This window comes from Capsicum annuum, chromosome 4, assembly GCF_002878395.1.
Source record: "Capsicum annuum cultivar UCD-10X-F1 chromosome 4, UCD10Xv1.1, whole genome shotgun sequence".
Taxonomy (NCBI): Eukaryota; Viridiplantae; Streptophyta; class Magnoliopsida; order Solanales; family Solanaceae; genus Capsicum; species Capsicum annuum.
The window spans coordinates 197,133,163-197,159,059 of NC_061114.1; the positions used below are offsets into that span (position 1 = coordinate 197,133,163).

The 25,897-nt window shown below is 35.9% G+C and overlaps 1 pseudogene; it reads left to right on the forward strand.

The window, feature by feature from the left end:
- Window positions 1–361: 361 nt before the first annotated feature.
- LOC107868743 lies at window positions 362–24,220 on the forward strand (annotated as a pseudogene).
- The last annotated feature ends 1,677 nt before the right edge of the window (window positions 24,221–25,897 follow it).

Here is a 25,897-nt window from a genome sequence, read left to right on the forward strand (position 1 = left end):
TAACTTTTTACAGTAATCAAGAATGTCATTAATAAATGAAGGTGAGCAGTTGCGATTTTTTGCCTAACTTATTCAAGTTCAATCCTCTATAAATAAGTTCCTCCTTACTCAATCGTTCATTCTACTACATATTATTTATTCCTTGCTCTTGTTACACCTTCAACTACTTTCTCTTTAAGGACTTGATAGCTTTTTCCTGTCTCTGAAAAGTTTTTTTCTTGATTTTTGTGTAAATATACGTTGTATTACATTCGAATTCTTTCTTTTCTTTACTTTTATTTTTACGTGTGTGTTTTGTCAACTAATGCATTTTCTAGATATGGTTGATCCAATGTGGGATGTCGCTATTTTACGAGACGTCATGCGGGAATTGCAGAAGGAGGTTCATGACCTTCATTGGGAGTTGGCCGCCGTTAGAGTAAGAATGCTGCGGGAGATCCGCAAGCTGAGGAGGGCGCTGCTGCCGCCGATTGAAGATTGGCCGGCTGACCATACAAATAATAATAATGATAATAATAATTAAGCTTTTTTTTCTTTTACCTATGTATTTTTTTGTTTGTTTTATAAAAATTTATGTTTGATGCATTTGACTTTTTATTTCTTATTTAATTTTCGTGTTGTCTATTTCCTTTTCTCAACGAATGACATGTCTACAATTAAGGAATAATTTGATTCCAGTATCAATAGTAAGAGATCAACATATGAGTTGAGTTATCTGTTGGGTTTGTGACAGGAGCTGTATTTTGTTGTTCGAAACAGATTATTATCTGTTGAAACAGATTACTAATCTGGTGTAACAGAATACCCATCTATTCGATTTATATTACGGACACCTAGAGCCATAAACATGAATCCAACATGAGTTTACTGGCATAACAAAACATTTATCTAGTGCCGCAGATAATGGATTTGTTTAAACAGATTGCTCTTATGTTGCATTCATGTTCGCGTGCTAGCTATTGTTGAAACAATAACACATTAGCAGTTACCCAGATGACAAATTCAACTAAAAAACATAATTTGACTTACCAAAGTCTCCTCTCAAGTAAATGCCAAAGTTGAAAGTGATTTACGAAATAAAATTTGACATAAGAATTTGGTCAAAGAGCAGCAGTTGGTGTAACAACAACAACAACAATGGTCAACAAGAAGAATATGAAGATGATAATGAAGTACAAGATGATGATAATGAATCAGAAGATGATGAATAAAACAGCAACAACAATGAACAACAAAATATCGAAGAGAGAGAAAATAACAATAGATGAGGAGAGAGAAAAATACACCTTTTTTTCCCTTTGTTTTTTGTTAATTAACTAACATTTGGATCAAAGTGTAAATTTAAAAACTTTTGAGTTATTTTAAAATTTCTCAAACTCTTTTAATCCATAATTAAGTAATTGTCACCTCTACTCAATTATTAAGACTTGAATCACCTACACCTCATTTTAAATCTCTTTTGTCACCTGTGACCCAAAATCCAACTTTCATTGTTATAACTTACAAATAAAAAAAAGTAAGTTATGTGTATAGTTTATTTTTTTCGAGTTATGTGCAAGCAAAAACAATAACTCACTAAAAGTGAGTTATATATTTTTGTTAAACATACGCTGTTAGCTTGTCCATAACATATTTTGATACTTTTCTTAAATGGATGACATAACTTGGTTCCATACTTGGTATGAATTAACAGATAACCAAATAGCTCCTAAAATTTGAAAAATCGTTTATAGTAATACTCCTCCAGTCTCAAATTATCCAAATTATCCATTTCAAATTGAGATGATAGAACTATTAAAAAAATAATAATTGGTAATATAACTTTATCATTTTATCCTTATTAATTTTGTCATATTGTTAGTTTTAATATTAATGGAGTTATTATATGAATACCAAAATATTTTTTTATGGATAATTGGGATTATAGGATTACCAAAGTTTTTACAATATTTTTTAAGATTTAATAATTTAATACTAGTAATAAGGAGTAATTAATTATTACTAAGGATATGATGAAAAAAATTTATCTAATCTTGTTTAATAAAAAAATGAAAATCAAATTAAAAGATTTAAAATAGATAATTTGGGACGGAAAGAGTATAAAAAAGTGACTGATAAATTTGTACACTTTTTTCAATTAAATCACTACGTTATAGTATTTTCATTGAGGCTAGCTGACTTAGCTCTTTCAAGTTTTACATTTTTCAATGACAGAACTCTGTATCTCCAATTTCTCCTTCTTTGTCATTTCATCTCTCTGGCATCTACTCTTTTTCTAGCTTTTGAGTGTGTTTTACAAAGACAGAGAGAGCAGAAGTGGCTTGTCTTTGTTGTGGTGGAATGGTTCAAGTTGCGGAATGCTTAAAGATGAAGTAATTGTATCTTGCCTCTCGCCACTTGAATGACTTTGTCAAAATACCACTCTATTCTGTCTTGGCTGCAAAGTATGTTAAAATGTTTATTTTCTGATTTATTTTATGCTTGTTAATTCTTTTGTTGGAGTCCCACACATCGGTGGGTTAAATGGTTTTTGGTCTCCTATATGGTTTTTGAGGCTGAGTTAGGTCAAGGTCCATTCTTGACATGGTATTAGAGTCAGGCCCACCCAGTTCATTGTTTCCGATGTTGGGCCCCCGTCTTATATTATCCACGCTCCATGAATCCCACATCGGTGGGTTAAAGAATTTTTGATCTCGTTATATAGTCTTGGACGATCCTCTCTTTATGAGCTAGCTTTTGAGGTTGAGTTAAACCAAGGTTCATTCTTGACATCTTTCTGTAGAGAAATGAGAAAAGCTAAAAAGTTAAAAAGGAAATCTAGTGTCTAGTTATTTTTATTTGGCTTTTTATTTTTTCTGTTTCATTTGTCATATATTTCATTCTTATGAATGTTTTCTCCTTTTTTCATGAGGTCATTCTTCCTTGAATATCACTTTAGCAGCTCAAGATGCTGGGAGGTGAGCATCAAAGTATTCTCAGCCTGTTTGAACATCGTGCATTTCTTGTGCCACTATATTTAGTTGTCGCATTAGAAACGTAATCTAATTTAGATACCTGTTATTTTTGCTTTTGTAATACTGGACACTTAATACTTCTTTAACCATATTATTATGACATTTTCTTTGCGCAAGATTGGACTTTTACTGAAACAAGCAGCTCTGTGGAAGGTTTTATAATGGCGGTATATGATTTTGTACAATATTTTACTCTTTCTTTTTTAAAAAGAATGACCTATTTTGACTAGTCACGGTGTTTAAGAAAATAAATTTTTGAATCTTGTGATCTTAAATCAAAGTTATTTGAAATGTAACAAAATACTTAATGATTATAGTCTTACACCTGCCATGTTGGAAATGGGAATTAAAGCATTATCAAAAAAAAGAAAGGTCATTCTTTTTAAATTGAACCAAAAAGAAAAGTAGGTCATTCTTTTTTGCAATGGAGGGAGTAATTTTTTTTTTTTGTCTTGAATTATTTACTACTCTTTACAGGATAATCACCTGAAAATGTTAGTCAGTTTTTACTTCTAGACCAATAACACTAGACCATGTGTTATTTAAGCATCTCCAAATCTTTTGTCAGAAAGATTAAGAAAGTGGTTTCGACATTACAACCTGACTTGGAAATGTAATATCAACTTGCAAGATAAGGCTACTTAATGACAACCAGTTCTGAGCAACTGTAGAGTTTAACATAATGAAGATAATGCACCGGCCTTTCAACAATAAGAATCAATTGAAAAATATGCATTAAGTTCTTGAAATGTGAATTTGCCTCGAATTTGGACTCCTTGAGGTACCCTTGGTACAGTCCTGTTTCCATTGAGGAGTTATGGGGCTTGTTGAACTCCAACGCAATGGTAAATGGTGCAAGCTATAAACTTGTCGTTGGTAATACCGGCACAGGTTATTATAAGGAAACTCAGAAATATGATCATTACATTGACCTCAAGCACGTTCCGGAACTCTTAATCATCAAAAGAGATCAGGCAGGCATTGAAGTTGGAGCAACTGTGACTATCTCTAAATTCATTTTGTTCTTGAAAGAGGAAAGCAAAATCAATTTCGGTTCACATGGGAAGTTGGTGTCCGAAAACTGGCTTACCACATGGAGAAATTGCTTCGCCATTTGTTAGAAACTCCGCTAGTGTGGGAGGAAATTTCGTTATGGTTTTCCTTTGAATATCGCTACATTACTTCTCGGGCTTTGTGCTACCGTTAGCTTGATGACCAGTCAAGGACTTGAAAAGCTCACATGGGAGGAGTTATTATCGAAACCACCACTCAAGGAATGTGATTCTGAATCATCCCATTTAAGAAGGATCAAAGTTCTCCCCAAACTCATTCTAGATTTTAGTATAAAACTTATCAAGCTGCCCCACGACCTCATGGGAATGCATTGGCATATGTAAATGCTACTTTCCAGGCTGATGTTTCTCACTGCAAGAAAGGTGTCCTTATAGGCAATATCCATTTGGCGTTTGGTGCTTATGGCACAAAACATGCAACAAAGGCTAAAAAGGTAGAAGAATTTCTAGCCGGGAAAATGCTAACTGTAGATGTTTTGTATGAAGCACTGAAACTAGTCAAACTATTGGTGGTACCGGAAGATGGCACTTTACACCCTGAGTACAGATCAAGCTTGGTTGTTTTATTGTTTTTGAGTTTCTTTATCCAGTTACTGGGGTTCATTCTTCTATTTCTGGTGGTTTACTTGATGGAACTAATTATATCTCGGATGAGGAAGTTACGGAAAGCGGTAATAATGGTTGCGTTACTCCGGGGAGAAAACAAACACTACTATCTTCCGCTAAGCAGGTTGTGGAATTTAGTACTGAGTACCATCCCGTGGGTGAACCGATGAAGAAGGTCGGAGCTGCCCTGCATGCTGCTGGTTGTTATCGCCTTTTAATATTTTATTCATCTTGTGCATGTTAAGTCCAAGTTCCATATCAATTTTTCCTGGCCTTGACTGCTGGCTTTTTGACATTTAAGCTATGTTGCTTGGACTTTCAAAAAATGTTGACAGGTACGTTTCAGATCCGACAGAGGTGTGGAAGCATTATTCGAGGGTCCGAGCAACATAGTTATATTGATATTGATAACTGATTTTTAAGTGAAAATACACAACTGAAGTAATAGTAGGTCAGGAGGGAAAATCTATCCTAGGAGATACGAGATCGAGGAAATAGTTTACTTTGTCTCAGCTTTGGATAAAACTGTTGAGAGTTGCTTTAGGAATGCACGTCTTTCTTTGATTTTTTTCTCTCCAGTTTTTTTTACGTACAATCCTAGTTAAATTAGGAGTCCTATCTTTGGTAGGAAACTAATTAGTTATTTTAATTTTGGTAGAAATAAGTTGTTTCTTTGTCCTATTTTAGTTGTAATAGCAACTATTTAAGTCGCTAAATTGATGATCAATGATAGACGGTTTTTAACAAGAAAATAATCTGTCTCTCTGCATATTCTCTTCAAACTTCATCTCTATTTCAGCGGCCAACTTTTGAATTGAATTCCTGCGTTGTTTTCCTTTAACAGTTTTAAACCAACAATTAGTATCGGAGCTTTAATCTTAAGGGACCTCGAAGTGTTTGCATCAATCTGATCTAGTGGATACCATGAACGGAGAAGCAAATTTTTCTTCAATGGCACCACCAACTTTCAATGGAGAAAGTTATCAAATCTGGGCAGTTAGAATACGGATATAACTGCAAGCTTTGGATCTATGGGAAGCTATTGAAGATGAATACGAGATAGCTCCCTTCGGACAATCCCACGGTGGTGCAGATTAAAACTCACAAGGAGAGGAATACTAGGAAATCAAAGGCAATGGCATGCTTATTTATTGCAGTTTCATCTAATATCCATACTCGTATCATGTCTCTGCAATCAGCGAAATAGGTATGGGATTATCTCAAGACTGAGTATGAAGGAGATGAAAGGATTCGAGGGATGCAAGTGTTGAATCTGGTACGTGAGTTTGAGCTGCAAAGGATAAAATTAAGTGAAACCATAAAGGAGTACTCTGACAGACTTTTTAATTTAGCAAATCGCATCAGATTGTTGGGTTCCACTTTCAATGATTCAAGGATCGTTGAGAAAATCCTAATAACGGCATTTGAAAGATTTGAGGCTACCATAACAACCTTAGAAAATACTAAGTACTTGTCCAAGATCATACTTGCAGAGCTCTTAAGTGCTTTTCAAGCGCAAGAGCAACGACGTGTTATGAGACAAGGAGGAGTTGTCGAAGGTACCTTACCAGCCAAGCATCACGATGATGGACGTTCTAAGAAGAAGAAGAAGAAGAAGAAGTACCAACCAACTGATGAAGAAGGTGCAGCACACAACAACAGGAACAAAATAGGTGGTTTCAAAGGAAACTACCCTCCTTGTAAGCATTGCGGCAAGCTCGGACATGCACCTTTCAAGTGTTGGAAGAAGCCTGATGCTAAGTGCACCAAGTGCAATCAGATTGGGCATGAAGCGATCATCTGTAAGAACAAAACTCAGCAGCAAGATGAAGAGGCTCAAGTTGTTAATAAACAGGAAGAAGATCAACTTTTTGTCGCATCGTATTTTACAAGCAGCATCTCAAGCGAGTCCTAGCTAATTGATAGCGGTTGTATGAATCATATGACTCATGATGAGGAGATTTTCAAATATTTAGACAAGTTTGCAATCTCTAAAGTCAGAATTGGTAATGGTGATTATCTTTCTGCCAAAGAAAAAGGAACAGTAGCTATTGAAGGCCATTGAAAGCTGCTCAGTTTCAAAGTTAATTTCAGATATACTTTTTGTTCCAGAACTTGATCAACATTTATTGAGCATAGAAAAACATTTGAAGAATGATTTTAAGCTTAATTTTGGGGATAAGAAGTGTGTGATATTTGATCCAAAGGGTCAAGAAATCTGCCAAGTTAAGATGAGAGGAAAAAGCTTTTCGTTTGATCCAATGGAGGGAAAGTCGGCTACCTTCCAAGCCAAGAGATGACAACAGATGTATGGCATAAGAGACTCAGTCATTGTCATCAAAAGGCACTCTTGGACATGGTGAATAAAGATATGGTTCTAGGACTACGAAACACACAAGCTGCAACACATGTTAATTTGAAAAGCAAAGCAGGATGCCTTTTGCCAAGGCAACCTGGAGAGCATCGGAGAAGCTTCAGTTGGTCCATACTAATTTGTATGGACCATATAAAACTGTTTCTCTTAGTGGAAGTAAATATTTTATAGCATTTATTAATGATATGAAAAGAATGTGTTGGATTTATTTTCTCAGGTTCAAATCTGAAGTACCTGAAGTTTTTTGAAAATTCAAAGCTTTGGTAGAAAATCAAAGTAGTTGCAGGATGCAAATACTTAGATCAGATAATGGTATTGCGTACACATCTGATCGATTTGAGAAGTTTTGCGAAAATACAGGTATTGAGCATCAACTCACTGCCCTGTATACTCCGCAATAGAATGGAGTCAATGAAAGGAAGAATAAGACGATAATGGAGATGTCAAGGTGTTTGTTATATGAGAAAGGCCTACCAAAATATTTATGGGCAGAAGCAGCTAACACTGCTGTTTTTTTGCTGAACAAATTGCCTACCAAAGCAGTTGACAGCAAGACACCTTTTCAGGCATGGCACGGCTATAAGCCATCCTTAAAAAATTTAAAAATCTTGGGTCCTTAAAAAACTTAAAAATCTTTGATTGTTTGTGTTTCTCTCATATTCCGCAGGTTAAGAGGGACAAGTTAGACAAGAAAGCTGAATCTGGAGTCGTTATTGGTTACATTACAATCTCTAAAGCTTACAAAATTTTTCAGCCTCATACTGAAAAAATTATAGTAAGTAGAGATGTATTTTTTATGGAGAATGAGCGATGGGACTGGGAAAAAGTTAACCAGAAGCATATCACAAGCAATCCCAAATTTTGATGAAAACATTGATGATCAACCTGTGAGAGGAACAAGGTTGTTCTCTAAGATATACCAGAGATGCAATATGGCCATTTTAGAGCCTTCTGGATTTAAAGAGGTTGTCTTAGATCCTAAGTGGAAAGCCGCAATGGAGGAGGAGCTTGTAATGATTGAGAAGAACAAGACCTGGCAGCTTGTGAAAAAGCCTTAAGATAGAAAAATCATCGGTGTGAAGTGGGTTTACCACACAAAATTGAATGTTGATGGTTCTGTTAACAAGCTCAAGGCAAGACTTGTAGTTAAGGGGTATGCACAGATTTTTGGTGTTGATTATTCTGACACGTTTGCTCCAGTTACTAGGCTCGACACAATCAGGTTGCTTCTTACTATTGCTGCACAACTTGGCTGGAAAGTGCACTAGATGGATGTCAAATCCACATTTCTTAATGGAGTTCTTGAAGAAGAAATCTATATCGAGCAACCTGAAGATTTTATTGTAGATGGAAAAGAAGAGAAAGTCTACCGACTACATAAAGCTCTTAATGGCCTAAAACAGGCACTAAGAGCTTGGTATAGTCGAATAGATGATTATTTGCTTAGCCTCGATTTTGAGAAAAGTGTTTCAGAATTCACACTATATGTTAAACGCAATAACAATGGGATTCTTGTTGCTTCTCTTTATGTCGATGACCTTTTGATTACAGGAAGCAGCGCAAAGCTCATTGATGAGTTCAAGCAGCCTATGATCCAAGCTTTTGAAATATCTGATCTTGGTCTGATGACTTATTTCCTTGGAATGGAGATGTGTGGTCTGATGATTTATTTCCTTGGAATAGAGATTACACAGGGAAAATATGAGTTTTTCATTTACGAGAAGAAGTACGCGAAGAAAATTCTCAAGAAATTCAAAATGGAAAATTGCGAAGAGATAAATACTCATACGAACCTAAAAGAAAAACTAAGCAAAGATGATGGAGCCGAAAAGGTGGAGGAAACATACTTCAGAAGTTTCATTGGGTGTTTAATGTATCTTACAACAACAAGACCTGATATATTGTATGTTGTAAGTATTCTATCAAGGTTCATGCATTGTCCGAGTGAAGTACATCTGAAGGCAGCCAAAAGAACTGTGCGATACATCAAAGAAACTATTACCTATAGAGTTATGTTTCGAAGGAGTCAACCTGTGAAGCTTTTTGGGTACTCTGATAGTGATTGGAGAGGTTCCAAAGATGACTCGAAGAGTACTTCAGGGAATTATTTTAGTCTTGGTTCTGGGATTTTTTCATGGAGTTGTAAGAAATAGGACATTGTGGCTCAATCTACTGCCGAAGCTGAGTTTGTGGCAGCTACAACAATGGTAAACCAAGCATAGTGGCTGAAGAAAATTCTGATTGATCTGCATATTGAACCAACAGGAAGCATTGAAATGTTCGTGGACAACCAAGCAACAATAGTTGTTTCTCACAATCCTGTGTTTCATGGAAAACTAAGCACTTCAATATCGAGTTTTTCTTCCTGACAGAAGTTCAAAAAGATGGAGATGTGATTCTTGTCTACTACAAGATGGAAGAATAATGGGCTGATATATTCATTAAGCCTTTACCTGTCAGCAAATTCGAGCTTTTCAGACAGAAAATTGGAGTTTGCATTTCATAAAGCAAGGAGGAGTGTTGAGAGTTGTTTTAGGAATGCACATCTTTCTTTTTTTTTTCTCTCCAATTTTTTTATGTACAATCGTAGTTAAATTAGGAGTCCTATCTTTGGTAGGAAACTAATTAGTTATTTTAATTTTGGTAGAAATAAGTTGTTTCTTTGTCCTATTTTTAGTTGTAATAGCAACTATTTAAGTTGCTAAGTTGATGATCAATTATAGACGGTCTTTTAACAAGAAAATAATCTGTCTCTCTGCATATTCTCTTCAAACTCCATCTCTATTTCAGCGGCCAGCTTTTGAATTGAATTCCTACGTTATTTTCCTTTAACAACTTTAAACCAACAAAAACATTGAGTTTGGATACCCCCTGTACAACTATAGGCTAGTTGATACCATTCTTTGAGGGTGTTGAGACATATTCAGTAGAATTTGTATTATATTTTTGATAAAACATTGTGTTAGGAGACGAGGCTTGAGCTTTTGTTTTGAAGTTACCAATTGGTCATTCTTCTCCTTTTTGCTGCACTTGTTGTCATGAATTCCTCTACCTCTATTTTTTAAATGCAAAATTGTTTATCTGCACATCAGTTTAATTATAACTTGGTGTCTGTAACATTCTGAACTTCAAGTGTGCTGGTTTATATATGTAACACCCTACATTTTTGGGCTAGAACATAAACCGTCATTCCTACGCATAGATGTTCCAAAAGGCCATAAATCCAATTAAGATTTTGTGTGTTAATCATTAATGTAGTGTGGGAATCTAGTTGAGTCTGAGTCAAGATCACAGAGGTCCCTTAACTCAAGGACTAGTTGAAAGATTTCCTATCGTTCAAGTTTTAGTGAGTGTCAAAACTTAGGTCAACTTCAATCAACTATAACTCATTGCATATGATGAAATGGGTGTCCTACTATATATCAAATTAAATCTCTTCGAATTATCTTTTCAACAATACCAATTTCACCTAAATCCGATATCGAAGCAAAAAGTTATGCCCGTTTTACTCCAGCATATCAGCCTGGAAACTGTCTGACGGCTTATCACATTTATGACGACATTTCTGATGCCTTATCAGAAAATGTCGTCTGCCTTAGGTAGAAAATCATAAATTTCAGCTCCTAGGTGATGACCTGGGCTAAAGGGCTATCACAGATCTGACGGCTTATCGGCCTTGGTCGTCAGCTGAAAATTTCAGCAACTGAGAAGTGATTTCGTTGGGGTATTTTGGTCTTTCCCTCACTCCAAAAACCTTCTCCATGAATATAAATTGAACCCTAATCATTATAATCCATATATTATCAGTTTTACAACATCTCAATCCTCTCTACTCTCAAGAACAAGATGTAAACTAGGGTTTCCTCTAAGATCAAGAAATCAAGAAAATCAATCCTTAAGTTCAAGGTCTCTAAGAAACAAATCAAGATTCAAGTTTCCCTCCCTTCCATAGATCAAGAATTCATCTTCCTAAGTGAAGATATTCAAGAAATGGATCAAGATCCGGATTTCATCTATCTAGATTCGGGTTCCATCTTTCAGATCTTATAATTTAAGGTACATGGGGTTTTCTTAAAATTTTATGGGCATAGAAATCATGTTTTTAGGAAAAGGGTTTCAGACTTAAGAACATATTTATGTTTTAGAAGCATTGATGATATTGTTTTGGCCTTTAGTCCTTCTCCCAAATTGATTTAAAGTGATATATGTATATATGTATGTGTTTTAAGGTTGATGATTGAATTGAGAGCATGATTCATGTAAAATCCCTCTCTGGTTATGATTTTTCCTTTACTTATGACATGCTATGGATTGTTCCGAATGTGTTTCGAAAAGCTTGATATGAAAGGTCTTGAATAACGTCATGTTCGGATTATGATTTTGATTTCAAAAGAAAGAGGGTAGTTTATGTTGATAAATGTGAAAATATTCATATAATGAAAGAGTGCATGATTTTCGCAAAAGCACATGAGCACCATATGTTTGAGGAATTCTTGCATAGTTTTGACTTATGTTTCGGAACATGAAATCTCTTAAATTATTTGCATGTTTGGGTGGTCTGAATTGAGTTTTCATGAAAGAATCATGCATGATACGTTATGGCTCAGAAAATATGACTATTAAGTCTTAGTGTGATGACGCCAACTCAGATAATGCCATGGTAATTCAGAACAGAATAGAACACATGGTTGAAATTAGATTTTCATATGTTGAAACTAGAAAAAAATGTGTGATTCAGAATAGGATAAAATTGAACATAAAAAGAGCTTAGGTGGTTCCCCGAAAAAGGCATGAGTTCACATAACTCATGTCCCAAAATCGTGATTTACCGATCCGGGTACATTATATTACGCTGGCCTAGTGCCGTGTGGCATATCAGAATTACAAACTCCAACCCTTGCAGCACACTCGGGAAGCCCACCGAGTCAATGGTGGATTCCCTACAACTCGTAGAATATCAAAATTGTAGGGGAGTGCCACCTAACTCAGAAGCAATATAAAGATCAGAAATTGCACTGACAGAAAGTTTTATGATTTATCAAAAATGCCCATGCGTCTTGAATTCATATCATACATGATGTTTTATGACTAGCTCTTAACTATTTTATTTATATAAAAGAATTATTTTGGATTGCTTTGCGTATCAGTACATCTGTATTGCCCTCTCCCCCTACCTCTCAGGTTCTGAGGCTCAGTCTAGGGGTCCAAATAAGCAATAGATAATTCAGACAGCAGATCAGATTTTGCAGTGGTGAGCCTTCTCTGTTCTTGAAGGCCTGTCCTTTCAGACTATGTCATATATTTCAGATTTGGTCTACTGGGGGCCTTGTCTCAATTTTTTGATAATTGTCAGATTTTTATGTAGTAGAGATTCTGTATACGATTTCAGATGATGTTTAGTTGATATTGGATTTTATTCCTCATTGTTAAACTAAATCTAGAATATGACCATGTTTTCATAGCAGATTTTATTTTCTGCATTTCCTATTTATATATATGAATGGTGTATATGATTACAAGTTAGAAGGGCTCTTGAGCCTTCATGGTTCGGGAAACCCATCACAGCCAGGGTCCTAGTTCGGATCATGACAAACTTGGTATCAGAGCACGGTTCATGGTCCCAGGGTGTCTGCAAAATTGCGTCGGGTAGAGTCTTGTTTATGGGTGTGTAGTGCGCCACACTTATAAGCAGGAGGCTACAAGGCGCTTAGGAATGTCTCCCTTTCTTTATGTTCTAGTTCGTGCTATGGAGTCAGAATGTTTTTCTTTCATACTCTAATTCGTTCTATGGTGTCGCCCATACGAAAGTAACAGTCATCCCCATTCTTTTCTTACTATGATGTTCTCAGATGTGTCTCATTATTGGGGTGATTCAAGTGTAGAAGTTTAGAGTTTAAATGGTATGGTCCTTTCTGATTAAGCCATATAACATTTTGAAATTGTGCGAGGACTTGTGAAGAGTCCATTAGTGCTTCGGGGTGTATTGATTCTAGTGTGAACCTTTATCTTGATAAAATCATGTTTTTCAGCCTGCGGTATTAAGTGTTCATTCTTTTTCAAAAATTTATGTTGCAGATGTCATGCTTAAGGGAAGATGATGTGTAGAAGAATGTTGGAACTGTATTTCCACCCGAGTAGTAGTATAAGTTAAGTGTCGGTGTCATGACCTATTGGTAGTGATGTTGGACCAAGAAGTTGGTGATGTGAAGTCACAAAGTTAGGAGTTAAGAGTGAGGGTGACTTTTGTGTAAATAAATATTTTAGTTGCATAACCGATGTTTGAGGATGATCTACCCCTTTATAGTGATAGACTAATGTGGTAGCTAGTAGCATGTGTGTATTGCATGGTAGTCTGTGGGGGAAGTGTTTGACTCAGATTTTTATTTATACACAGTAAGATGCGTATTCTTAGATCATTGATTATTGTGTGTCAAGTTTCTAACTCTTGTAATCTTGTTATCATTGTGTTATTGAAACTCAAAGTCTAGTGAAATCATGTGGGGATCTTTCGATTCACTAGCATAGTTGCCTTGTCATTCATCTCATTTCCTTGTTCAAAACACAAAAATCAAAGTCTAGTGAAGCCGTGTGAGACCTATTTTGATTCACTAGCAACTTGTTGTTCATCTTGTTGTTTTTGTGTTGGTTGGAACTGGGGTTTTAGAGGCGTAATGACAAGAAAAGTGGTAATGACGATGTATTAAATATATGTTTAGCCGAATCTTTTTGCATAAGACTGAGTTGGTAATGAAGTGATATATCCTTGTGTGTTAGTTTAGTAGAAGGTAGAGAAAGAGTTATTAGTCAAGGTGAATTGTTGGTTACCTGAAGTATGAAAATGACTAGATTGGCCAGTAAGTTATAATTATAGACTCATGATTGTTTGTGGAATCTGAAGGTAGTCTAAATGTATGCTTGGGTAAGTAAGTGCGATGTGAGAAAGACGTATAAGTAGATAAGATTGAATGGGGTTATAATATAAGATTTAGGTTGACCATGTCTACTATGTGACCTTACCCCCCCCCCCCCGACCTTCTCTTCGTTGGTAGTTGTAAACTAGTACTACTTATGAGAAGGCATAATGTCCCAATTTGATGGACTAGTATATTATATTGCATTCTTCAGTGGTGGTAGGTGATTGATGCTAGACTATAGGCTTAAATTTAATGTAGAATGTGGATGTAAGAATAGTGGCTTAAGATTAATGATGAATGTTTGTGAGAATTATGTGTAAGGTTGGGTTGTAAATCATGTTTAGCACTAGACATTAAGTTTGGACAGTTGATGGCCATAAAGGTGGATGTGATAATTTCTTGATTAATGATACTAGTTATATGGAAGTGATCTAATAGGCTTGAACAGTGTATGCAAGAGCTTAAGTTTATTTGATTCGTAATGAAGTGTGATGTTATATGTATGATGTAGAAGTATGCCCAAGGTGATATGGAGTTGAGGCATTTTCTAAGACTATTACATGTTGCGTGTGGCTAGTAGTACCGTTGAGTTGCTAGGTAGGGAAATGCTAGTAGATGGTATATGGTGTTCTAAATAGCCAAGTTAAGGAGTTTTGATTGATAGTGTTGAGCCGTATGATATGATCTTGATTCGCATAGTAGTAGAGAGATATAGGTTTGGAGTCACGCTATTGGTAGGCTATAACGGAAGTAGTATGGTTCATCAAAGGCTTGGTGATATCCATGTTAAGTGTTAGAATCTAAGTTTGAGTTTTGAAGATTAAGCTAATAGAAATAAGAGTTGAGGCACTAGAGGGTGTACACTCTGACTATAGGGATACTTACAAAGACCCGAAGTTAGTAAGTGTGCAAGTATTATATGATGACTATTGATGGCTATAGAAAGATAAAGTGTATCTCAGAAGTTAGTATTAACAGTGGGTTTTTCACTTTCAGGTGTATTCATTCGGTTTAAGTTCTATGATATGTGTGTATGGTCATTTTCCAGACCCCAGAGTGCAATGAGTGTAGTTCAGTTTAAAGTCTAGAAAGAGATCTATCAAACTTAAGATGATGACTTGAAGCTAAGGGGGGGGGTGATAGATCAAATAACCAAGTCAGGCTCTCAGATTCTGATAGTAATGCCAGTATGATACAGAACATTAGAAAGTGAGGGTGGGACTCAACCCATTCTTATCTCAGTATTTTTCAGCTATCCCAATACCTACTCATGCATTGCATTTCAGTTCCATGATCATAGTTCATGTTCATGCATATGATAGAGAGTCATATACTCTTCCAGTTCTAAAATGAGGAGTTCCAGTTCATTCAGTGGTCGGAATCACATTCCATATGCTATAAAATCCAAATTGAGGTCATGCAGCTCATGACTCATGTACTCACGCTTTATAGTGTGCTTAGTTCCTATAACTCATGCTATACTCCTAATGATTGGTGAGATTCAACTTATAGTCATGTATTCCCCAATTCAGATCACTTTGATGAATCCCTGATGTTGATTCGCTGCTCCTCAGGCCTCAGTTAAGTGTCGAGTTTTGTATAGTATCCTTCTATACTTCAAAGTCTTATATTCTAACCTTTTAGTGACTCCTCCTTATGTAATGATAATGGTGATGAGTAAATGGTTCTTGTTGATGATAGATCATTGTATGCTTGTTTTAGATGAAAAAATAAGTGTGAAGTAAGATTTGGGGTGAAGTCTTTGATACATGTTACGGTTAGTTGAAATTTGTGTGTGTATGTTCCTGGGGTAGCGCATGGGAGTTATATTGACAATGGTTTAGAGACTATGTGAAGTATGTATTTACGGGTGTTTGCCTTGAAGTTCATAGGTGGTTATAAAATAGGTTTGAATGTCATGTTGGGATTTAAGAGGAGAAACGCAATATGCGCTAGTGAATCCATAGTAAGAGTTCAGAGTTAGTCATTGAAGTGGTAGGGCACATTATGCTTAGGATGTGATAAAAAAAGAGATATGGAAGGTTGAATCATATGGTTTAGAATAGTATTGTGGGTGGCACGTTGTATTTTGTGATTTAGAGTTAGGCTTGATCACGATAAAAGATTTAACCTACTTTAGACATTAGTAGAAAGATTTATCAATGCCTATAAAAGAATTATAAGTTGAATCAAATAAGTGTGGCATTTGGGGGGAATAGTATAGTTAAGGGATATTCGAGAAGTGTGTGAAGCTTGAAAGTAAGAAGTTGCATTGCCTAAGGCCTAATAATTCTGTCACACCCCTTTTTTACGTACTCCAAAAAAGATGTATATTTTAAGGGTCGAAAGGGATTTATTATTTAAGTGACAAGAAATGAAAAATTTGTTTCGGAAAAAGGATCATTTACATTTTTTATTCAGAGTCGCCACTTGGCATAATCCGGTGTGCCAAGTCACCTTTGGAAAATCCTTTTCGAAACCATTTGACTCTAAACTGGTTTGCGAACAGAAATTCTGGTTAAGGAATTCTGTTGATCGAGGGGAAGGTGTTAGGTACCCCTCGATCCCGTGGTTCAACCACGGTCGCTTGGGTAGAGTGTATCAACTATTTTGGCATTACGAAATGTACAAACCACACAAAAGCACACAAAATAATCAAACAATAACAAAACAAAACAAAAATGTAAAGTCCAGTCCAATTATTACAACCCGAAATAAAAATACTGAAATAACCTACACTAGTCCTAAACCATGCTTTACCCGATAGCTCGAGCCTTAATCACGAACACCTTAGCGTACAAAATTCCTCGGGGCATTCCCCGGTGAATAAATATATACAGATACTCCGGGGCATTCCCCGGCCAAATTATACAATTGAATTAAATACGATAAACTAGAAAGAAACGTTCGCACGCACATTCTAACATTCAACCAAAATAACAAGTTTTAAAATTTGACTACCCGGCCCTATATTGCCTATCCGTTTCAACCCATCGTAAATCTATCACGATTCATACCAACAATAAATCAAATTAAAACGAATCTATCCTTTTTGTCAATTTTTCAATTCTACCCCCAACTTCCTTTCTATCCATCCATTAGAACATGATCAAATTTATGCCTCAATCCACCAAAACCAAACAACCAAGCATCATGATCATAACATCAACAAAACAAAATCCAATAAAAATCATAATCACACCACTCGTAATCGAAACCAATCCAAACAACCAACCAAATACATATATATATATAAAAAGACGAGTTGAGAAATGGACCTCGATAGAATGTTTTGTCGATAATAAGGAAACCCGGGACAGGAATCCTTGAACGAAAAACCTCAATCACGAATCTTCTCGAATCCAAACTCGGCGTGGAAAATTGGAACAAGAAATAATAATGCTCGAGTTACGATTAGCTCAGGATTATGTAAATAGATAGAAACAACTCAGAATCTGACCGAAATTCAATGAAGCAAAGAGATTCCGGTGAGAATTAAACCAAAATCAGGATCGGGAACAACAGTTTGACGCAGATTTGGGTGGAACAGAGGGCTGGTCGTCATATTTTCTGTTACACTGGAGCTCCGACGAACCCAAAATCTTTAGAAAATTAAACTCCGGTGAGCTCACAATAAACAAAACCCATTAAACCGTCGGATTCCGGCCAGATCTCGTCTAGATGTCGGTGAAAAGAAAAGGATCTTTTAGCAATTTTGAAACTGATTCGACCAACACCAATGACGGGAAAGCAGACGCCGGCACCGAGCTCGCCGAAAAGATCAGACAGAAGATGAATTTCTCACCGTTTACTATATTTCATTGCCGGATTTCGGTTGGTGTTTTGGGGATTGCTGGCGTTGGTGTGATGGTGTGGTCGGAGCGGGGCTGATTTTTGCCAATTCCGGCGGCGGATAAGCCCTTTTCGGTGAGCTTCAGGCGAAGACGCTGGTCTCTGATCTCCCTCTCTCATCCCGCTCTCTCTCCCTTCACTCTCAATCTCTCTCACTCTTACTTGTCTCCTTCTGTCTCCTTCGTGAGCTATGTATATATGTTTGCTGTATGCGTATATGTTGAGGTTCTTGGTGTGAGGTCTGTGTAAAAATGGAGGATCTGTGTATATATGGAGTTCTGTAAAAAAAATGGAAAATTGGATATCTGTAATGTTGTTTGTATATGGTTGTGTACGTATTATTCTGTTTTTGAGAAAAATCGCAATTGGAGTGCCTTCCGTCCCCCTTTTTCTTGTGAGAGTATGTGTGTATATATTGTGAGGGTGGGTAGTGGTGAGGTAAGGTAGGTGGGGTCACGTGGGTAGGGGTAGGGGGTAGGGTGTGGGGTGGTGAGGTGGTTTATTTTGATTGGGTAGGTTGTTAGGATAAGATAAAATTAGTTAGGATAGGTTTTGTTAGGGATTTTTGTTATTATTATTTTTATTTTATTTTTATTTTGTGAGGGTATAATAACGTGGGTGAGGGTACACGGTAGGATAAAAATAAAATGGGTAAAAACGGCATAGGAAAGGGACGAAATTAGGTGTCTACAATTCTATCCTGGTTTATGAGTCATATGTCTCTATTCCATGCCATAGAGTGATGTCATTGTTGAGATTCCTTAGTTGGATGCCTTGTGTAGCTCAGGCCCAAGATTCCTTGCTCCTTAATGCTACTACAACTTCTTTAGAAAGAGTGTTGAAGAGATACTCTAGTTAAGTATAAGTTTCTAGCATAATTCAGCTTGTATAACAAACAATTCAGTTTAACAGTCGGGCAGACAAGTATGGTGGTTTCCTACCTTTTCACTCGGTCCTACTAACCAAAGTCTTATGCGTATGACCATCCCAAGATATAACTATTCCATCCATGTAAATTGCAAATTCAGTTTCATGATAGAAGTTTAAACATTTCAGCTCGTCTATATCCTTTCTTAGAAGACATATCATGTCCATGTTATTCCATACCTTAAAGACTTCAATATTCCTACCCATCATTCAGGGACGAATGATCCCAAGGGGGAGATAATGTAACACCCCACATTTTTGGGCTAGAACATAAACCGTCATTCTTACGTGTAGATGTTCCAAAAAGCCATAAATCCAATTAAGATTTTTTGTGTTAATCATTAATGTAGTGTGGAATCTAGTTGATCATGATTCGAGATCATAGAGGTCCCTTTAACTCAAGGACTAGTTGAAAACTTTCCTATCGTTCAAGTTTTAGTGAGCGTCAAAACTTGGGTCAACTTCAATCGACCATAACTCATTTTATATGACGAACGGGGTGGCCTACTATATATCAAATGAAATCTCTTCGAATTATCTTTCCAACGATACTAATTTCACCCAAATCCAATATCGGAGCAAAAAGTTATGCCCGTTTTACTCTAGCATATCAGTCTAGAAACTGTCTGACGACATATCTGACGGCTTATCACATTTCTAACGACATTTCTGATGCCTTATCAGAAAATGTCGCCAGACTTAGGCAAAAAATCATAAATTTCATCTCCTAGGTGACGACCTGGGCTGACTGGCTATCACAGATCTGATGGCTTATCAGCCTTGATCGTCAGCTGAAAATTTCAGCAACTGAGAAGTAATTTCGTAGGGGTATTTTGGTCTTTCCCTCACTCCAAAAACCTTCTCCACGAATATAAATTGAACCCTAAGCATTATAATCCATATACTATCAGTTTTACAACATCTCAATCCTCTTTACTCTCAAGAACAAGATGGAAACTAGGGTTTCCTCCAAGATCAAGAAATCAAGAAAATCAATCCTTAAGTTCAAGGTCTCCAAGAAACAAATCAAGATTCAAGTTTCCTTCTTTTCCATAGATCAAGAATTCATCTTCCTAAGTGAAGATATTCAAAAAACGGATCAAGATCTAGGTTTCATCTATCTAGATTCGGGTTCCATCTTTCAGATCTTTTAATTTAAGGTACGCGGGGTTTTCTTAAAATTTTATGGGCATAGAAATCATTTTTTTAGGAAAAGGGTTTCAGACTTATGAACATATTCATGTTTTAGAAGTATTGATGATATTGCTTTGGCCTTTAGGCCTTCCCCAAATTTATTTAAAATGATATATGTATATATGTATGTGTTTTAAGGTTGATGATTGAATTGAGATCATGATTCATGTAAAATCGCTCTCTGGTTATGATTTTTCCTTTACTTATGACATGCTATGGATTATTTCGAATGTGTTTCGAAAAGCTTGATATAAAAGGTCTTGAATAACGTCATGTTCGGATTATGATTTTAATTTCAAAAGAGAGAGGGTAGTTTATGTTGATAAATATGAAAATATTCATATAATGAAAGAGTGCATGATTTTGCCAAAAGCACATGAGCACCATATATTTGAGGAATTCTTGCATAGTTTTAACTCATGTTTCGGAACATGAAATCTGTTAAACTATTTACATGTTTGGGTGGTCTGAATTGAGTTTTCATGAAAGAATCATGCATGATACATTATGGCTCAGAAAATAGGACTTTCAAGTCTTGGTGTGACGATACCAACTCAGATAATACCATGGTAATTCAGAAAAGAATAGAACACATGGTTGAAATCAGATTTTCATATGTTGAAACTAGAAAAAAATGCATGATTAAGAACGGGATAAAATTGGGCATGAAGAGAGCTTAGGTGGTTTCCTGAAGAAGGCATGAGTTCAGATAACTCATTTCCCAAAATCGTGATTTGCCGATCCGGGTACATTATATTACGCTGGCCTAGTGCCGCGTGACGTATCAGAATTAGAAACTCTAATCCTTGCGGCACACTCGGGTTGGAGGCTTCCCCACCGAGTCAATGATGTATTCCCTACAGCCCGTAGAATATCAGAATTGTAGGGGAGTGCCACCTAACTCAGAAGCAATATAAAGATCAGAAACTGCATTGACAGAAAGTTTTATGATTTATCAAAAATGCCCATGCGTCTTGAATTCATATCATACATGATGTTTTATGACTAGCTCTCAACTATTTTATTTATATAAAAGCATTATTTTGGATTACTTTGCGTATCAGTACATCTGTATTGACCCCCTCCCCCTACCTCTCAGGTTCTAAGGCTCAGTCTAGGGGTCCAAATAAGCAGTAGATAATTCAGACAGCATATCAGATTTTGCAGTGGTGAGCCTTCTCTGTTCTAGAAGGCCTATCCTTTCAGGTTATGCCATTTATTTCAGTTTTGGTCTACTAGGGGCCTTGTCCCAGTTTTCAAATAGTTGTTAGATTTTCATGTAGTAGAGATTTCGTAGACGGTTTCAGACGATGTTTAGTTGATATTGGATTTTATTCCTTATTATTAAACTAAATCTAGAATATGACCATGTTTCCGTAGCACATTTTATTTTCCACATTTTATATTTATATATATGAATGGTGTATATGATTAAAAGTTAGAAGGGCTCTCAGGCCTTCATGGTTCGGGATGTCCATCACGGCCAGGTCCACGGTTCGGGTCGTGACAATATAACATTTTTCAGGTAAAGCTGTTTATGTAGATGACATTCCTTCACCACCAAACTGTTTGCATGGATCGTTTATCTACAGTACAAAACCATTATCAGGTGTCAAGGAAATCCAGCTCGAGCATTGCAGTTGTGGCGAGCGCTTCAAGTTTCCTTCTGCTGATATTAATTTTATGAAATATTAATTTCTCATACACTTTCACCAAAGAAATTTTGAACTTTTTTCATTCTGTTGTTAAAACAATATAGGTTGTTGATAGTCAGAGGTCTGCTGATGCAACCAAGGACAAACCTCATTGAGTACGACACTTCAAATATAGATTTGCCCATTTTGACTGTTGAGGAAGCTGTTGAGAAATCTAGCTTTATCCAAATCCTGCCATCTTTTTATCCCAAAGAGGTTGGTGATTTCTCAAAAGGAATGGCTGAAGCTGATCACAAAATTCTTTGCTGCTGAGGTACTTTTGTTTTCCCTATTGTTCACATTTCTTCTTCGCTGCTCGAACTCTCCAAAAATGATGTCATAGCCAGATGGATCTTCCAAAATACACAACTTTAGAAGAAACCAAGCAACATAGCATTGTTTCAATGGTTTCCCTAAATTTGATTACTGGATGGTGATCTAGATGTATAACCATAGATGTAAAATGGCTAAAGGTTCAAAAATATTACTTATTGTCTCTTTTAATGATCAATTTCCAGATAAGGTTCGGTTCTGAGTACCATTTTTATATGGAAACACAGACAACCCTTGCAATTAACTGCAAACACCAAATTTTCATTTTTCTACCTTTCCTCGGGGTTCATATAATAGCCCCTTAAAGTCAAGATTATTTGGTTAGCTCCTTAATAAAAAATCTTGGTACTTTTTCTACTCTCTCAGTTGAAATATATCAAAAGTGAAACAAGAAGCAAAATCTTGAATTGAATTAGGTGTCCAAAGACTTGACTTCTTAACACAAAAGCTTATTTGATCAAGATTCTTGCTTAGCTGAAACACCTAAAGCAATTAACAATTTTTTTTTTCACTTTTTGTCTACTTACTGAGATGACAAATTATCACAACTGAAAGAAAAAAACAAAAATCTTGAATTGTATGAATTGGTGTCCAAATACTTTATGAATTTGTGTCCAAATACTTACTTTTAACACAAATGCTTCTTAATTCAAGATTTTTGTCTAGCTGAAACACCAAAGCAACTAACTTGACACAGATACTCAATCAAAAATCTTGTCTTTTCAACTTCTTTACTACTTACTAAGCTGAAAAATTATCACAACTGAAAGAAAAAACAAGAATCTTGAATTGTATGAATCCAAAAATCTCGTCTTTTTCAACTTCTTTTTGACACACACTTATGTTTTTTCAATGCAATATCCAATTTTTCATCATTTTGTTTTTTCTTTGAATGTTAAATAATTTAAAATCATTTTTGGATGAATTCCCAGGAGAAAGAAGTGATCGTTGTTGTCAAATCTGTAGTGAAGCTAGAATTTCAGATGGTATAACTATTGCAAAAAGGTAATTAGTTGCTTTGAGCACCCATAACTGGTTGATGAATTTAATGTATGAACAATGCTACGGGGGATGTCCATATAGACGTGGTGAAGTGATAAGATAACAACAAAGGTATTTTCTCTTACCTTTTTGTTTGTTAGAATTAAGTTGGCTTGAAGAATACCCCTATGCATTTTGTTAAATAACATGATTGCCATGTGATTTTTGTTTCTTCTAACTTTTGAATTATATTACGACCTATTTTACTACTCCGATCCTTATGAATTTCTCTTGTAAATTTGCTTCCTCCAACACAAACATGATTGCTATATGCCACCACAAATTATGTTAATTAGATGGTAAATAGACAAACAAAATAAAAAGTGTTTGTACATTACATTCTTTTAGTACATGTTGACAGTAACAACAGTGATGTTCATCTCAGTAACAAAGCAAGAGAAAATAAGAAAATGAGAAGTGTTTCAACACAACTTCAGAAACTTCTAGGTACATCTCACACAAGGAAATGGAGCAGGCCAAAGCAAATAAAAGGATTGGGCACAACATTCTATTGGGCCAGTCATCAGTACCAACCCAACAACTCACAAGTCCATAGTCCAAATATTTTCTGTATAGTTTTATTTACTTTTTACTTCTCTATCTCTTCGGAGGTAGTAGTATGGACTGCATACATCTTATCCTAACCCACGCTGTGCGAATACACTAGGTTCGTTGTTGTTGTAGTTTCATTTACTTGTACATAACTTGAGATTCTAGAATTTGTATAGGTGTACATAATTAGTTACACTAAAAACAAAGTTAGTTAGCAATTATCTGTATTTACAAAATAGGACACTGTATTAGCTATAAGTAACAGACAATTACATCAATAAAAATTCACTTAGAAATTTCATAAGCTTCTAATTAGTTCACTGTTTCTTCAATATGGTATCAGAGCTTCTTTGAAGATCCTCTCTTTGAAGATTTATTTTCTCTTCCATGGAAAGCACCACCTCTGAGTCACCTTCTACTCCTGCTTCATCCAAAGTATTGGATCAAAGCAGCCCTTACTTCCTTCATCTATCTGATTCACCAGTGATGTCTTTGGTGAACTCCACTTTTGAAGGAAAAGTCTATGGAGGATGGAGATGATCTATTTCTTATTGCTCTCTCAGCTAAAAATAAGCTGGGATTTATTGATGGAAGTTGCAAGGCTCCAGTTCTTAACAATCCAGATCTACAATCATGGATTCGGTAAATGACATGGTTACCAGTTGGTTGTTGAATTCACTCGTTAGAGATATTAATGACAGTGTGCTCTATTTCAAAACAGCTAAAGCACTATGGAGAGATCTTGAGGATAGATTTGGCCAATCTAATGGGGCCAAATTATATCACCTGCAAAAGAAAATTAGTGAGTTGTCCTAGGGCACATATGATATTGCAGCATACTACACAAAAGTCAAGGGATTATGGGATGAGTTAGATACCTTAAACACTAAAAACACCTGCTCTTGTGAGTGTGATTGTGGTGGTAAGATGAGAATGACTAAAGCTCAGCAAGATAAGAGACTTATTCAATTCCTGATGAGATCGAATGAAGCTTATGGGGCTGTGAGAAGCAACATCTTAATGATTTCTCCTCTACCTTTTGTAAGTCTTGCTTACTCTCTTCTTATTCAGGATGAGAAACAAAGGGAGATTTCTATCTACTCCAACCCTGCAGGAGATCACTTTTCATATTTGGTTGCTGATAGCAATGCATCTCCTCAGTACTCTCAAAATAAACTGAGGAATCATACTCCTGAATATAGATCTAAGAAGATTGACATGTCCTTGACATGTTCTCACTGCAATAAAGTTAAACACAGTTGACAAATGCTACAGGATCATTGGCTTTCCTAATGATTTCAAGTTCGCCAGAAACAAGAGGATGCAAAACACTGTGAGGAGCAATGTTGTTATTCCCTCTGATTTACCTGGTTACTCCAGTTCTTTACCTAATTGTGTAGGTCAAGTTGGGAACCAATTCACCAGTGAACAACTTTCTCAATTGGTTAACCTATTAAATCAGGTCAAGATCTCTCAACCAGATGCTTCACTTGCTGATTTTGTAGCTACAGCTGCTTGTGCTAGTAATAGTTCAGTGTCCTATTTACTACTCTTAAATTCTAACCCCTGGATTTTGGATTTTGGATTCAGGGGCTACTCAACATATGTGTTTTGATGCAACAAACTTCACTACTCTCGCACCTTTTAATCAAGCCATTAAAATTACTTTACCTAATTCTTTTAAGGTAAAAGTGACTCATTCAGGAACTGTTGCTCTATTTCCTGATCTCATTATTCACAATGTCCTTTTTGAGCCTTCATTCAAGCTCAATCTCCTATCAATTCACAAGTTATGAACATAATTAGATTGTCTAATTATACTTTCTTCTACCAAATGTGTCTTATAGGCCCCTTCAGTGAAGAGGCCTCTGGTTCTTGGTGAAGCACTGAAAGGCCTCTATCAACTTTTTCCTTCAAATCTCCAGTCTAAAAGTCCTCTAAAGAAAGATGCAATTTCCTTTTCTAGTTCTAGCTTTTTCAGTTGTAATTTCTTATCTAATTCAGTCACAAGCAGTAACAGTTCTGATTTTCATTTATGGCATGTAAAACTGGGGCATTTGCCCATTTCATCAATGAACAAGCTGAGTTCTTTTAATTTCAAATGTGATTCTTGTCAATCTTCTATTGAATGTCTCTCAATACTGAGAGTCTTGCCATTAAATAGAAAATATTTAATGATTACTTCCCTAAAAATCCGTCTTCCTATCCTTAAAGATCAATTTTTATGTCCCTCTAAATCCGCTATTCTATCCCACCAAATTTGCTCTACTAAAGCCATTATTATTCTCTTTAACTACTAATTCAAATCTATGTAATTACACTA